At 31.3% G+C, this 13,490-nt stretch overlaps 1 long non-coding RNA gene across 1 annotated transcript; it reads left to right on the top strand.

Annotated features, from left to right (window-relative positions):
* Positions 1-5,200: 5,200 nt before the first annotated feature.
* Positions 5,201-6,422, top strand: LOC139495623 (uncharacterized). The gene is made up of 2 exons (XR_011657412.1): positions 5,201-5,271; positions 5,712-6,422. It is a non-coding gene; the product is annotated as an uncharacterized lncRNA (long non-coding RNA).
* Positions 6,423-13,490: the final 7,068 nt, after the last annotated feature.

The raw sequence follows: 13,490 nt of genomic DNA, 5'->3' as shown, positions 1-13,490 counted from the left end.
TGTAAATAACTGTAAAAGAGGGACGAAAGATACTAGAGAGACAGTCAAACTCATTAATCAAAAATAAACTGATAACGTCCAGCTAAAAATGAAAAAGACAAACAGACACACAAATAAACACATGACACAACATAGAAAACTAAAGAATAAGCAACATGAACTCCACCAAAAACTAGGGGTGATCTCAGGTGCTCTGGAAGAAAAAGCAGATCCTGCTTCATATGTGACACACGTCATGTTGCCTACGTTATAACAAATGGATCATCGTGTCATTCATATGTTGTTATGAGAACGATTTGAATATAGAAGGTAAATGATTAAGGATATGTATACAATTGAGAATGGAAATGAGGAATGTGTCAAAGAGACAACAACCCGACCATAGAACAGACAACAGCAGAAGGTCACCAACAGGTCTTCAATGCAGCGATCAATTCCTGCTACCAGAGGCGTCCTTCAGCTGACCTTTAAAAAAAAATATATATATATACATACAATTTTGTTTTTGTTGAATAAGAATGCAATCATTTCCATATTTTAATCGAAATTGTGGACCACCATTGAATAAGTTTACTTTACGTACATAAGATTTGGCTGTTTTTAACATAATAACATGATATCAGGGGCAAAATGCTTAAATTGTGTTTGAATTTCATCAAATTCAAACGCTTATTGGTAAGTTTGTTATTTACATTCAAAATATTCCTTGCTTGATGGTCAAAAAGGTCAAAAGGGAGTTTGACAATTATGGTGTTATAAGGTTTTGTATATTCTTGTATGTAGGTACTGATCATTTATCACAGTATTCAGTAGAGTCTTACTTAAAAAAAAGTTGCAATCCTTTCAGTCGGAGATATCTGAAGATGATTTAAGATTATTTGTATATGCGATGTTATATGTTGTTGCTACTAGGTGATTTAGATATTGGCTTCTTTAATCTGCTAAGACGTTTGGTCGAGATCTCTTCAACACAGTTTCTTTACGAAACTTGTGATAGATACCAAGAAAAAATTGGTATTTTACTAGTTTAATCAAATTTTATTATTATTTTATTTTTCATCTTGTTTAACAGATGGATCAATTTACAAATGGAGTCACACATATTTTTAAATTATAAAGTAGTTCAAAAGAAGTGTCTATCGGTGTTTTTTGGAAGCCTATTATATATTTGAATAATTGAGGAATTGAACTACAATCATGCTGGAAAGAAACCACAGTTGGTGGCAATACTACCTTTTGTTAGATCGTAAAAAAAAAGGAAGATGATGTCTGAAATTGTAAACGCAAGGTGTATAATATAATTTGATATTCAATGTATGTTTTCATTATATCAAAACATATTCATTTATTTGTGTAGATGTATACAACGATGATACTTAAAACTCATATCAGATGATACTTAAAAATCATATCAACATCAATCATACAGCCTTTTTGAATATTTATGAATTCATTATTAATGTTCAAGGAGTTTAAAATATACATAAATCGAATTACAGCTATGTTCAGCAAATTGTTTTATGTGAAACATGCCAACATCTTTAAAATGTTATTTATAAGTTCTCAAATTCATAATTTAAATGATCTACGTGGGACATCGTGTCATATGCATTTAATTGGGATAAACCACAATATCAACCAACCTCTAACATTCTGTAAGATTAATATCTGATTGAGATAGCTGTAACGTAAGACCAAAATTCAAGTTGATTTGAAAAAATTATGAAAAAGTGACTTTCTGAATTCTGTCTGAACTGAAAAGTCTAGCTTTTTCTACCTATTAAATAAATCGTTAATTTTGACAGCAATACACTAAAAGACCAAACAACTCAGCATTCTGTAAGAATAATATATAATCGAGATAAATCTATAATTTATGAAAAGTTTTTTTTGGGGGAAACGTTATGAAACAAAATTAAAGGTGACCGTTTGAATTTAGTCCGAACTTAATATTCTAGCTTTTTTATGTATTGTTTAAATCCTTACATTTGATCGCAATAAATTTAACTACCAAACAACCTGGCATTTTCTTATCTCAATGTATAATTGAGATAGATGTAAAGTGTTATGTAAATCCAAGTTCAATTGAAAACATTATAGAAATAATTTTGATTTATTGTTATTTCAGCAGTCTGTTTTCATTGTCCAAATTAGTTTAAATGTATGTTTCTGGATATTCCATCCTTTGAACGCTTCTGGGAAAGCGAAATACATAAATTTTGTTTCAGAAAAGACCTTTAAAAGAATAATATCAGTCATATCTCAAGTTTGGTAAACCATTTTCAAATTTAAAGATTGGTGCTTTGACAAAAAAATAGCCTAATATTGTCCGCTGTACGTCCACTTCCCCTTCAACTCAATGATGTTTACAGCGCAAATGTTTAACGTTGGTTCGGCATGTGTAATTTTCGAATAATTTTAAATATAGTTAGGTATATATCCCGATCGTATATAACAAAGTTATGCTTTTAATTTTGTAAATCTATTAAGATATGTCTAGAAAACTGATTGTGCAAGTGATTCAAGCTATAATTATTTCATAAAATTGTCAGCAACCTTCAAAATGTAATATTTCATAACATTTAGCATGTTTAAATCGAAAAGGTGCTCAAATTTTGTTCACATTTCTAAAAAAAAAATGCAAATTTGTCTTATTTCACATCAGAAATAATGCAACGTCATTCGCCATTAGTCATACATGACTTTAGATAAGTAAAGTTGAATAAGATGGAAATCATTTAAGTATGCATGAACTTTTATTTTTTTGTTGAATACGAATCTGAGCATTTCTGTATTTCAATCACAAAATTTAGAGCTTATCAGAGGAAAGAGAACATAATGTTGATTGCATTTTTACGTAAATTACCATTAAACCTTTAATTTCAATTTGCAATCAGTTCTGGTAAATGACTTACACAACAATTTTGAATACGATGTGAATAATATCAGAATAACGGTTAATTAAAGATTCATTTTTTTTCTTTATTTTAGTAGACATTATGAATCGTCATTCAATCAAATAGATTTACAAATTAAAGTGCACATATGGTCACTTTTAGTTAATGCAGTCAAATAATTTTGTTGTACAAGTCAGCATGAGGTATCAAAACTACTGAAATTTTGTTACGTATCAAAATTTTGAATAAAAGGATGACATGCTGGCACCCTAAATTTATGCGAAACAAAAATTTGAAAAAATATTGCTGATTTACTATGCGGGTATATAGATTTACAAATAAAGTGGACAAGTGATCAGTTCTGGTGAACGCAGTCAAATAATTTTGTTGCACAGGTCAGCAAGAGGTATCAAAACTACTGAAATTTTGATACGTGTCAATATTTTGAATAAAAAGGATGACCTGCTGGCACCATTAATTTATGCGAACAAAAAAATGTTATTATTGTATTGCAATATTGCTGTCCATGGTATTATACATCGAATCCTGACATAAAAAAATATGGCTGATTATCTATAAGGGTATATAGATTAACAAATTAAAGTGCATATATGGTCAGTTTTAGTTAATGCGGTCAAATAATTTTGTTGTACAAGTCAGCATGAGGTATCAAAACTACTAGAATATTGTTAGTATCAATATTTTGAATAACAGGAGGACATGCTGGCACCGTAAATTTATGCTAAAAAAAATTTGTAGTCATGTGTTAAAGTGATGCTTTCATTTTGTATAGTAAATTCTATCCTGAAATTAAAATATTGCTGATAGTGGCTACATAGATCAAGGACATATAACTAACAAGAAAACATAACTAACATTTAAAAATATAAAACAACACGTTTAATAATTTATTGCGATCTAAAATACGTCCTTTCATAGATATACACATAAATAACTGCAAATATGGTTGAATTTGATAGGCATTGGAACATATATTCAGTGCCCGTTATCATTGTTACCAACATCGTTTTTAAAGGCAGTGCTTTAAGGCCTGACTTTCAAGTCATGAGGTTCATCTTACCTTACGCAAATCTTTGCTGGGGGTCATTTTGCAAGAAATAGATCCGGAAATGTTTAAATTTCTCCTCTACTTTTTGTGGTATGTATTGGTTTTTGTTCCTTTCATTTACATTGGGAAATAAAGAAACGATCAGTGTGTATTGTTCGTTTTAAAAATCTGTTTATTAATGTGTCTTTTGCATTATAAGCAGTCAATCTGATTACAAACTATCATTATTCGAATTCCGTGTGGAAAGAGGTCCGTTCAATTTCGAGTACTATTTGCGATCTAAAGATATTTTAAAATCATTTCACTCGTTGATATAACATGATATTATAATTAAAAGTCGACTGACCGTGAATTATATTGCATAATATACAATTTAAAGTATTTCTGTACGTGAAGCCGTATGACTTTATAGTTAATTCGGTCTCAGTTATGTAAAATATGAAATTATCGTTCCTGAATAGGGTTCCACTAATTAAAGACAAGAAGCGTCAAAAAGTGATAAGAAGCGCCAATATAATTAATTTATCGAGAAGAAGCGTCAAGAAGACTATATAGCGACTATACATAAATAAAAAAATTGTCATTGCAACAACTTATTCCCCATAGATATTAAAAAAACATGCATTATTTTTTATTATAGGGGCGGTTATAAAACATTTTTTATATTACTGTACATTGATAGAAAAAAATATGTTTTTATTAAGAAGAAAGGGATTAGTTTTTATTAGATATAAAAAAATATATATTTTATGCACACGCTAAAAATTGGCCATCAAAACAAAAAAAAATCAATTTCCTATTAAAGAATTTATTGAATCAAAACCATGCAATATCATTTCCTTTCTAACAGTGAAATTCTTCTTTTTCATAGGGACATATTTGATAAAAGTAGCTTCACCCTTTCACATCAAATGAGAATAGCCTCGTGAGAGAATTACGATTCGCTTGTCCCTTGTTAGTTATTGTCGCTTCGTCACTAAATTAAACTTCTTGTCGCTGTTTGTCTCTAAAATTCTTCTTGTCTCTTATTAGCGAGACCAGTCAGTTCCGTCCTTAACTTCCGTTTTTCCACTGCAAAACAATCACACAATTAACGATGCCTAGTCCTTGTTGGTGTGTACCTGAGTGTCATTTAAGAGGAGGACTTGCATTTCTAAATGACTTAATAAGAAGGAAAAATTGGATCAACGTCATGGCTCAAACGTAGATTGTCATGTGCGATGCAATCGTAGAACATATATCAATCAGCTGTTGTTTGCAAGGCACATTTTACGGAAAACGACTACGTTCAGGAAACTATTCATGGTAAAACTTTATTTTCTTTAAGAAATATATACTGTTATTTATATAATCGCCATTCAAGTAAACCAAAGTCTGTTTGCAACCGCAATTATCGTTTTAGAATAAAAAGGGGGGTGAATTCAAGACGTCATAACTTTTGGGATTACGATTCAATATCATCTGTTTGACATTTTTTGGTTAATACTACAATTGTATGGTTTTTCTACAAGAGATATATTATACTGATAATTATTTTAGCAGTAATTATGTAAATTTCGGTTGTAATGATAAGAATTCATGAGCTATGCCTCGGGCTTTCTTGAAAAATATCAATGACAATGTAAACAGGAACAAAACATTGACATGAATGATGCTCTCCACCTATGTTATAGTTATTTAGGTATGTGTGTTGCACAAGTCTTTCACAAGTTTCAAAAAAGCTAATGTTATAAAACTTTTTTCAGGGCACATACCCACTTTATAGAGACTTGTCTACTGCCATGCATTCCCATCCTATTTTCATGCACCATTTGTAAGCAAGAGACTGAATGGTTTACAAAATTAAAAATCAGGACGGTGTCCCGTTAAACCAAAAGAACTAAACTGGATGAATATTGTAGGAGAAATCTAGAGGAAAGTTTTGATTTGTGAAATTGGTTTTCCTGAACAGATGTACATTCATCCTGCAGGAAAGATTTATAACTGTCCACCACCAACTGACGAGCTAATGTTGAGCTTCACAGATGGAATTACTCAAACACCATAAATGCCTATGTTTTCAGCACAGATTTCACAAATCATGACACAGCTGTGCATTTTAATGCCCCTTCTACGATAGTAGGGGGGCATTATGTTTTCTGGTCTGTGCGTCCGTTCGTCTGTTCGTCCGTTCGTCCGTCCGTCTGTCCCTCTTCAGGTTAAAGTTTTTGGTCAAGGTAGTTTTTGATGAAGTTGAAGTCCAATCGACTTCAAACTTGGTACACATGTTCCCTATGATATGATCTTTTTAATTTTAATGCCAAATTAGAGTTTTTACCCCAATGTCACGGTCCAATGAACATGGAAAATAATAGTGCGAGTGGGGCATTCGTGTACTGGGGACACATTCTTGTTTATACCTGTTAAGAGTCGAAAACTAAATATTATTTTTATATAAATAAACATATATTGTGTCATTTTAGAACTTATATTTTTCCAAAGGATGCATGAATGAAAGTAGTGAAATTCATTTTGCTTTGATATATAGATTTGAATTACAATTGTTCATGTTATAGTAATGCATATAAAAATAAGGAGATGTGGCACAATGTAAATATATGATATTCTGTGAGTTTATCAAACTAAAGGGGATAAGAAATGGGTATAAGCAGTTACAGGACTGTACTACTGTACAATCTCCAACAATGAGAAAAACTCATACTGTAAAGAGAATTTCATATTTACAAGTAAGTTTTGTTTTTGCATTGAATAATTTTCTTCTATTGTCTTAAAAGCAAATATGGGAAGTGGTTAAAATGCTAATGAGACAGCTTTTATGGCCACCAGATGTCATTGTTACCTTGATTAAAAACTCCTTTTTAGCTCACCTGACCTGACTCATCACTTGGTTTAGTCGTCCATAAAAGAGGGACGAAAGATACCAAAGGGATAGTCAAACTCATAAATCCAAAACAAACTGACAACGCCATGGCCAAAAATAAAAAAAAGACAAACAGAAAAACAATAGTACACACGACACAACATAGAAAACTAAAGAATAAACAACACGAACCCCACCAAAAACTAGGGGCGATCTCATAAACTTTTACAAAAAATCTTCTCTGAAACTACTGTGCCAAATTTAACCAAACTTAGCCAAAATCATCATTGCGGTATCTAATTTAAAAAATGTGTGGTTAGACCCGGTCAACCAACCGAGATGGCCACTATGGCCAAAAATGGAACATACAAGTAAAATGTAGATTTTGGCTTATAACTCTGAAACCAAAGCATTTAGAGCAAATCTGACATAGGGTGAAATTGTCTCTTCAGTGAAGATCTATCTGCCCAGGAATTTTCAGACAAATCTGACAACCCGTTGATGGATTGCTGCCCCCAAATTAGTAATTTGAAGGAAATTTTGCAGAGTTTGGTTATTATCTTAAATATTATTATAGATAGAGATAAACTGTAAACAGCAATAATGTTCTGCAAAGTAAGATCTACAAATAAGTCAATATGACCAAAATTTTAAGTTGACCCCTTAAAGAGTTATTGCCCTTTATAGTCAATATTTAACAATTTTTATAAATTTTTGTATTTTTTGTTAATTTTTAAAAAATATTTTCAACTGTAAATACTGGGCCATGTTTATTATAGATAGAGATAATTGTAGAACCAAGAATGTTCAGTAAAGAAAGATCTACAAACACATCCCCATCATCAAAAACACAATTTTGTCATTTTATATGTGTCCGTTGTTCAATATGCACATAGACCGTCCAAGGTGAGCGACACAGGCTCTTGAGAGTCTCTAGGTCATTAATACAGGTAGATAACTTTATCATGTTTATACTGAAAAATAATTTTGCTTGGAGGGAGAATTTTAAAAAAGTTCTGTCTTCAAAAGAGTTGACATGTTACTATGTACATTAACCATGTTAACCATTATGTTACTTGATGTTTTAGCAATACACACAGAACGGAGACTAGTCAATCTTTGTGAATTATTTTTCATAGGATAGGAGTAATTGAATATGTGTATATAATCAATAATTAAAAATAGTTTTATTTACATTAAAAAGGAAAAGTTCTTAAGTCTTAAAAATGCATTTCATGGCGAGGTACAGAAAATATACTGTAAACAGTAGACTATAGATATAGGTGAACTAGGTACAAGAGAACTCTAAATCTTAAATACTACAAACCACCTCTGTTCTATGGAAGATAATGATATAACTGGACTAGAAATACACACAACCTGTAATTAGCTGCCTTTACAGCGCTTTCGCGCTTTGATTTAATATTTAGATTGGCAGATCACAAATAAATTTGTGTTACAAGCAACGTTTAAATCCGTACTTTATTTTCAAATATTTGAATTAAATCCTGTTTATATAACGGAAGTATTAATTTTACTTTATTGTCTATGTTTATACTACGAACGAAAGATATTAAAAAATATTTTAAAAAAATCGATGTAGAGCAGACCAGTCAAAAGTTAACTTAGGAACAGGTTTGGTTGCGATCGGATTTGTCAAAGCAAAAGTTAACTTATGTTAACTTTGTGGCAGGACTGTTTTCGAAGTTAACTTATGTTAACTTTACGGCAGGACTGGTTTCGAAGTTAACTTATGTTAACTTTACGGCAGGACTGGTTCGAAGTTAACTTATATCAATAGCGGACCTGTTTCGAAGTTAACCTTTTGGCAGACATAAAAACAGTCCTAGGACCAAGTCCGCTTTTTGAGTTAACTAGATTTTGGTCCTAGGTCTGGTCAGAGCAGTCCTAAATCCGGTCACAGGTTAACTTTGACCAGTCCAAATGACTGGTTATCAAGTTAACTTGCTGTACAGGTTAGGACTGCACCCATCTGTGCTTGTACATCAATAATTGTTGTTTTCCATAAAATATACTAAAATGGCATGCAAAAGATAATAACATTTTGTTCACTTGGTTAAAAAATGTAAATATTTATCAGAAATAATTCAAATCATTTGTAAGAGACAAAATATATAACGATAAACGTTTGCTCGTGTTGAAAAAGATTGATATAAGAATATGTGGTATGAGAGGTGCAAAAAAGACAACTCTCTCAATCAGGTCACAATTTGCAAAAGTAAACCATTATAGATCAAAATACGGTGTTTATCACGTAGCCTTGGTTCACAAAGAACAGCAGGCAGAATACATTTATTTCTCAATTTTTGATGAAATTCAGGATTCGTCATTGGAATTTTTCATTTTTTGTTTATCTGGATGGATTGTGTTTTGCAAATAGTAATATATATCAGAGAAAGAAATCTAAAATAGGTTTCGCAATTTTTAAATATGCTTATATTCCTTCTTTTAAGAAAAATATTACACTGTTGTTTAAATATCTGGGAACAAAAATCTTTTTTTTTGTAAAACGTAAGTCACACTGTGATCGCTGATTGATTTGTTAACAAATTTTGCATCACCTGCATTTCTTGCCATTTCGTCGAGTGCATATTTCTTTGTTTCACGTTGTCGGTCCTTTTTTTGTAATTATCATCACTTTATATCATAACTTGTTTTGTATCTAGGAATAAAATCGTACAACAGAGAAGATGATACCAAAACAGAAGACATTCATTAGTCGACAGCTAACTGAAAACTTCAGAGTTTCTTAAAAAGGAGAAACTTTGAGTGTAAGTGTAACGTTTTTTTTAAAAGCAAAAGGTCAGTTAGTATGAATATTGTTCGGCAAAACATTTTCCTTTCAACAAATATGATTAGCACTAGCGTTTAAAAAAGGTCCAGTTGCAAATGTATGTTGCATAATGTAATGTTTGACAGAATATCTCACACACAGTGACATGTTCATCATTCTTTTTTTTTTACCTTTTTATGATTCGAGCGTTACTGATGAGTCTGTTGTAGGCGAAACCTGCGTCTGGCGCAACTACCAAATTTCAATCTTGGCATCCATGATGAGTTTATTGATCTTATATATGTATCTGAATTGCAGATTAAATAAACAGTGCATGTTGTGGACGTTTAATGCTGTTAACAGAAGCAACAGCAGTGTGCCGCAGATCATTAATAAAAAAGAAACGATTATGCAGTGACTGTAACAAATCAGAACAATAAACTTAAACCGAGAGAATACAACAACTATAAAAGGAAACAATGGCATAATAGAAGCGATGAACTGCTACAAAAACGAACACAACCTACATAGACATGGACTATTTGATTACAACTACTATATTTCTGACTTTGATTTTATGGCTAGCCAAACTTCTCACGATGTATTAATTACCGATGCAAAATCCTTATGAGTGAATTAATATCAATGAAAAAAGACTTGATAAGAGTATTGTAAATATGACCTTTCTGAATAAGTATGCAAAGAGTTTTCTTTAGCGTTTGAGGTAAATGACGTCGTTGTTGTGCTTTTTATAAAGTTAACAATTACATATTGGATCTGCTAAACTTGAACGTATCAGCTGTCGGCATGTTGTTTCTATATTTACAAATGATGTCCTTGTACCGATGATCAAATGTAATAACACATTTGACTAGTGTATGATATCGAAACTCCTGATGAAATATACAGAGATTTCTTTCGTTAAAATTATATACGATGTTACATACAAAAGTTGAGATATCCAAAAAACTATAAGAGGATGACAAGGTAATGTTAGATCTACAAATGAATACAAAAACATAAAGATGGGAGCAGGTATAGGCGGTGTTTTAACAGCTGCTACAGTTTTTACCATTTTTAACCGTCTACTGGCATTACCAATGGAGACAGTAAACACCAACATCGAATATACAATAGAAGATCTCGTTTTAAATTCAACATGGTCGATTCAAACATACCTTCATAGAGGACTTTTAATAAATCTGCTGCACCCAAGATTACACATCACACAGACTCATCATACGTGTTACAAAAATAAAGAACAAATTATGAACTGTAAATACTCAATGGATTATTTGTATTAGATTGCTCTAACTATCAGGAGATTTTGAATCCTGGGCCAGTAAAATTTCTATGTGGAAATTGCGAAAAAAGGGTCAACCAAAACCAACGGGCAATCCAGTTTGATGATTTTAATATGTTGTTTCATTTTAAATGTATACACCTACCCCTAAACGAATATGAACTACTTGGAAATGAAACTGACAGCGGGTTCTGCAAAATATGTTACTTTCAAGATTTTAGCGATTCTTATTTAATTGATTTTAACGAGGAATCAAACGCACCTAATGACAATCTTTCGTCAAACTCTTCCTGTATAAACAAACTTTTGTGCCAAGACTTGAGAGAGGCCAGACGTCTGTATTCAAATAACTTTATTGTGGCATATGTAAACATTAAGTTTCAGCTTCAAATTTAAAAGTATAATGACTTTTAACAGATAATATAGTTCACTTATTGATGATCGCCGAATCGATATTGGACAATACCTTCCAATACAACTTATTTCAAGTTGACGGTTATAAACTACAAAGGCATGCAAGAAATCAGTAGAAGGTGGTTTACTTATCCTGATTAAATCAGAATTTTCCTATATTAGAAAAAAATGTTTTGAATCTGATCAAATTGAAAATAGTTTTTATGAAATGTATGTAAATGAGGCCAAATGGCTTATTATGGGAGCATACAAACATCTATTCATGAAAAATGATAACTTATTGAAAGTTTACAAAATCACTAGATACATGTTTTGTGTCATATGAAAATATATTTTTTTTGTTGACCAAGATGTTGATATATCTCAGACTTAACATGATAGATGTGATATTGTGAATTTGTCACAACTGGTTAAAGGTTTAACATGTTTCAAGAAGGGTTGTGACCTTTCCCTTGTGGATGTTATTATTACAAGTAAAAAGAATGTGTGTTGTAAAACAGGAATAAAGTCCAAATGGTGTTACTGACTGTCACAATATCATATCTACAGTTACAAAAGGGAATTTACCTGTACAAAAACTCAGGAACGTAACTTATAGAAGTTACAAAACTTTTGATATTGAAACAAATGCAAATGATTAACAGGAAAAAAAAGATTGCAGAAAATTGTATTGAAACATTTTTGAATAGAATACATTATATTGATGAAAAACCTTTTAAAAACATATTAAAAAACATGCACCTATAAAAATTACGTGTCAAAGAAGAAAACCACTTCCATGTATAAATAAAGAATTTAGAGGGGCCACATACACAAAACAAATGCTTTATTCACAATATTCTAAAACCGGTGTGACAAAAAATTAGAAAAAATTAGAAAACAAAAAAAATAACTAAGATAAAGTGAACAATAATCAAAGTATACTTTTTAGAACGTTGCTCTGGTGGGTCAAAATCATGAGGTTTTGGGGAAACAGTAAAACCATTTTCTCAAAAAATCTTATTATGCGAAAATGACAAAATTGTAAACAGTCCAAATGAAGTTTCAAATGATTTAATATTTTTTTTCTACACCGTAGCAGACAAAATTGGAGCAGATGTGGAATATGACCCCTTAAATCACACAAGTATAACAGAAATTTTGAGTAGCAGAAATCATGATTCTGATTATGAATTTAAGAAAGTATCTAATGGAAATGTCGATAAAATCTAGAATAAAATAAACAAGAAGACTACAGGAGCTGATGGTATTACAGCAAAAAAGTAAAAAATTATAAATCTTATATTGTTCCACAGCTAACAACTCTTTTTAATGGGTCAACTGAAAATAATTGTTTCCCTGATAATCTTAAAGAAGCCCAAGTGATCCCCTTTTATGAAAAGAGTGAATCATTATTAAAAAAACATACTATAGACCAGTTATTGTCTTACCAATATTTTCTAAAATCTTTGAAAAATATATGAAATTTAACTAATTAAATACTTTGATAAAATATTTAATCCACTTTTGTGCGCAACATTATCAATATTATTAAATTTGATGCGACTGTCGTACAAGACGTGTTAGACTTAGCACATAATGATGTACTTGTTATACGTAACTTAATAGGTATTTGCACATAACGCAATAGGTGTTTGCACATAAGGTAAACTATGTTTGCACATAGGGTAAACGATTTTGCACATAAGGGGAATGATGTTTGCACATAAGGTAAACGAGGTTTGCACAAAACGTATAAGTTGTTTGCACATAATGTAAAAGGCATTTGCACATGACGGAATGAATGTTTACAGAGAGTATCAATTGTTCGGCAAAACGCATAGGAACTATACCATGATGTGTTGTGTTTTTCGCTGGAGATACATATGTATTAACACAACATAACGCCAAAAGACTATAATATCATGAGGTTTACATAGAACAAAGGTGTATCAAAACAAAACCTTTAGAACATTCGGCATAACAATCACATTTGAGACAGGACGCAATTTTTAACTGACTTGCGTAAAAAAAGAATAGACAGAACATAGATAAAATATGAGAGTATGTAAAGGTGGTTGATCATAAAGTTTCGAAGTATTCACAGAATATATAGTAGTAAAAGCATGATGTAATGCCTATTGCACACAACAAACTTTAGCAATGACAAATCA

The sequence above is a fragment of the Mytilus edulis genome, chromosome 11 (assembly GCF_963676685.1).
Source record: "Mytilus edulis chromosome 11, xbMytEdul2.2, whole genome shotgun sequence".
In the NCBI taxonomy this organism is placed as follows: domain Eukaryota; kingdom Metazoa; phylum Mollusca; class Bivalvia; order Mytilida; family Mytilidae; genus Mytilus; species Mytilus edulis.
The sequence above is the reverse complement of the archived record's forward strand: the minus strand, read 5'-3'. Positions and strand labels throughout refer to the sequence as shown.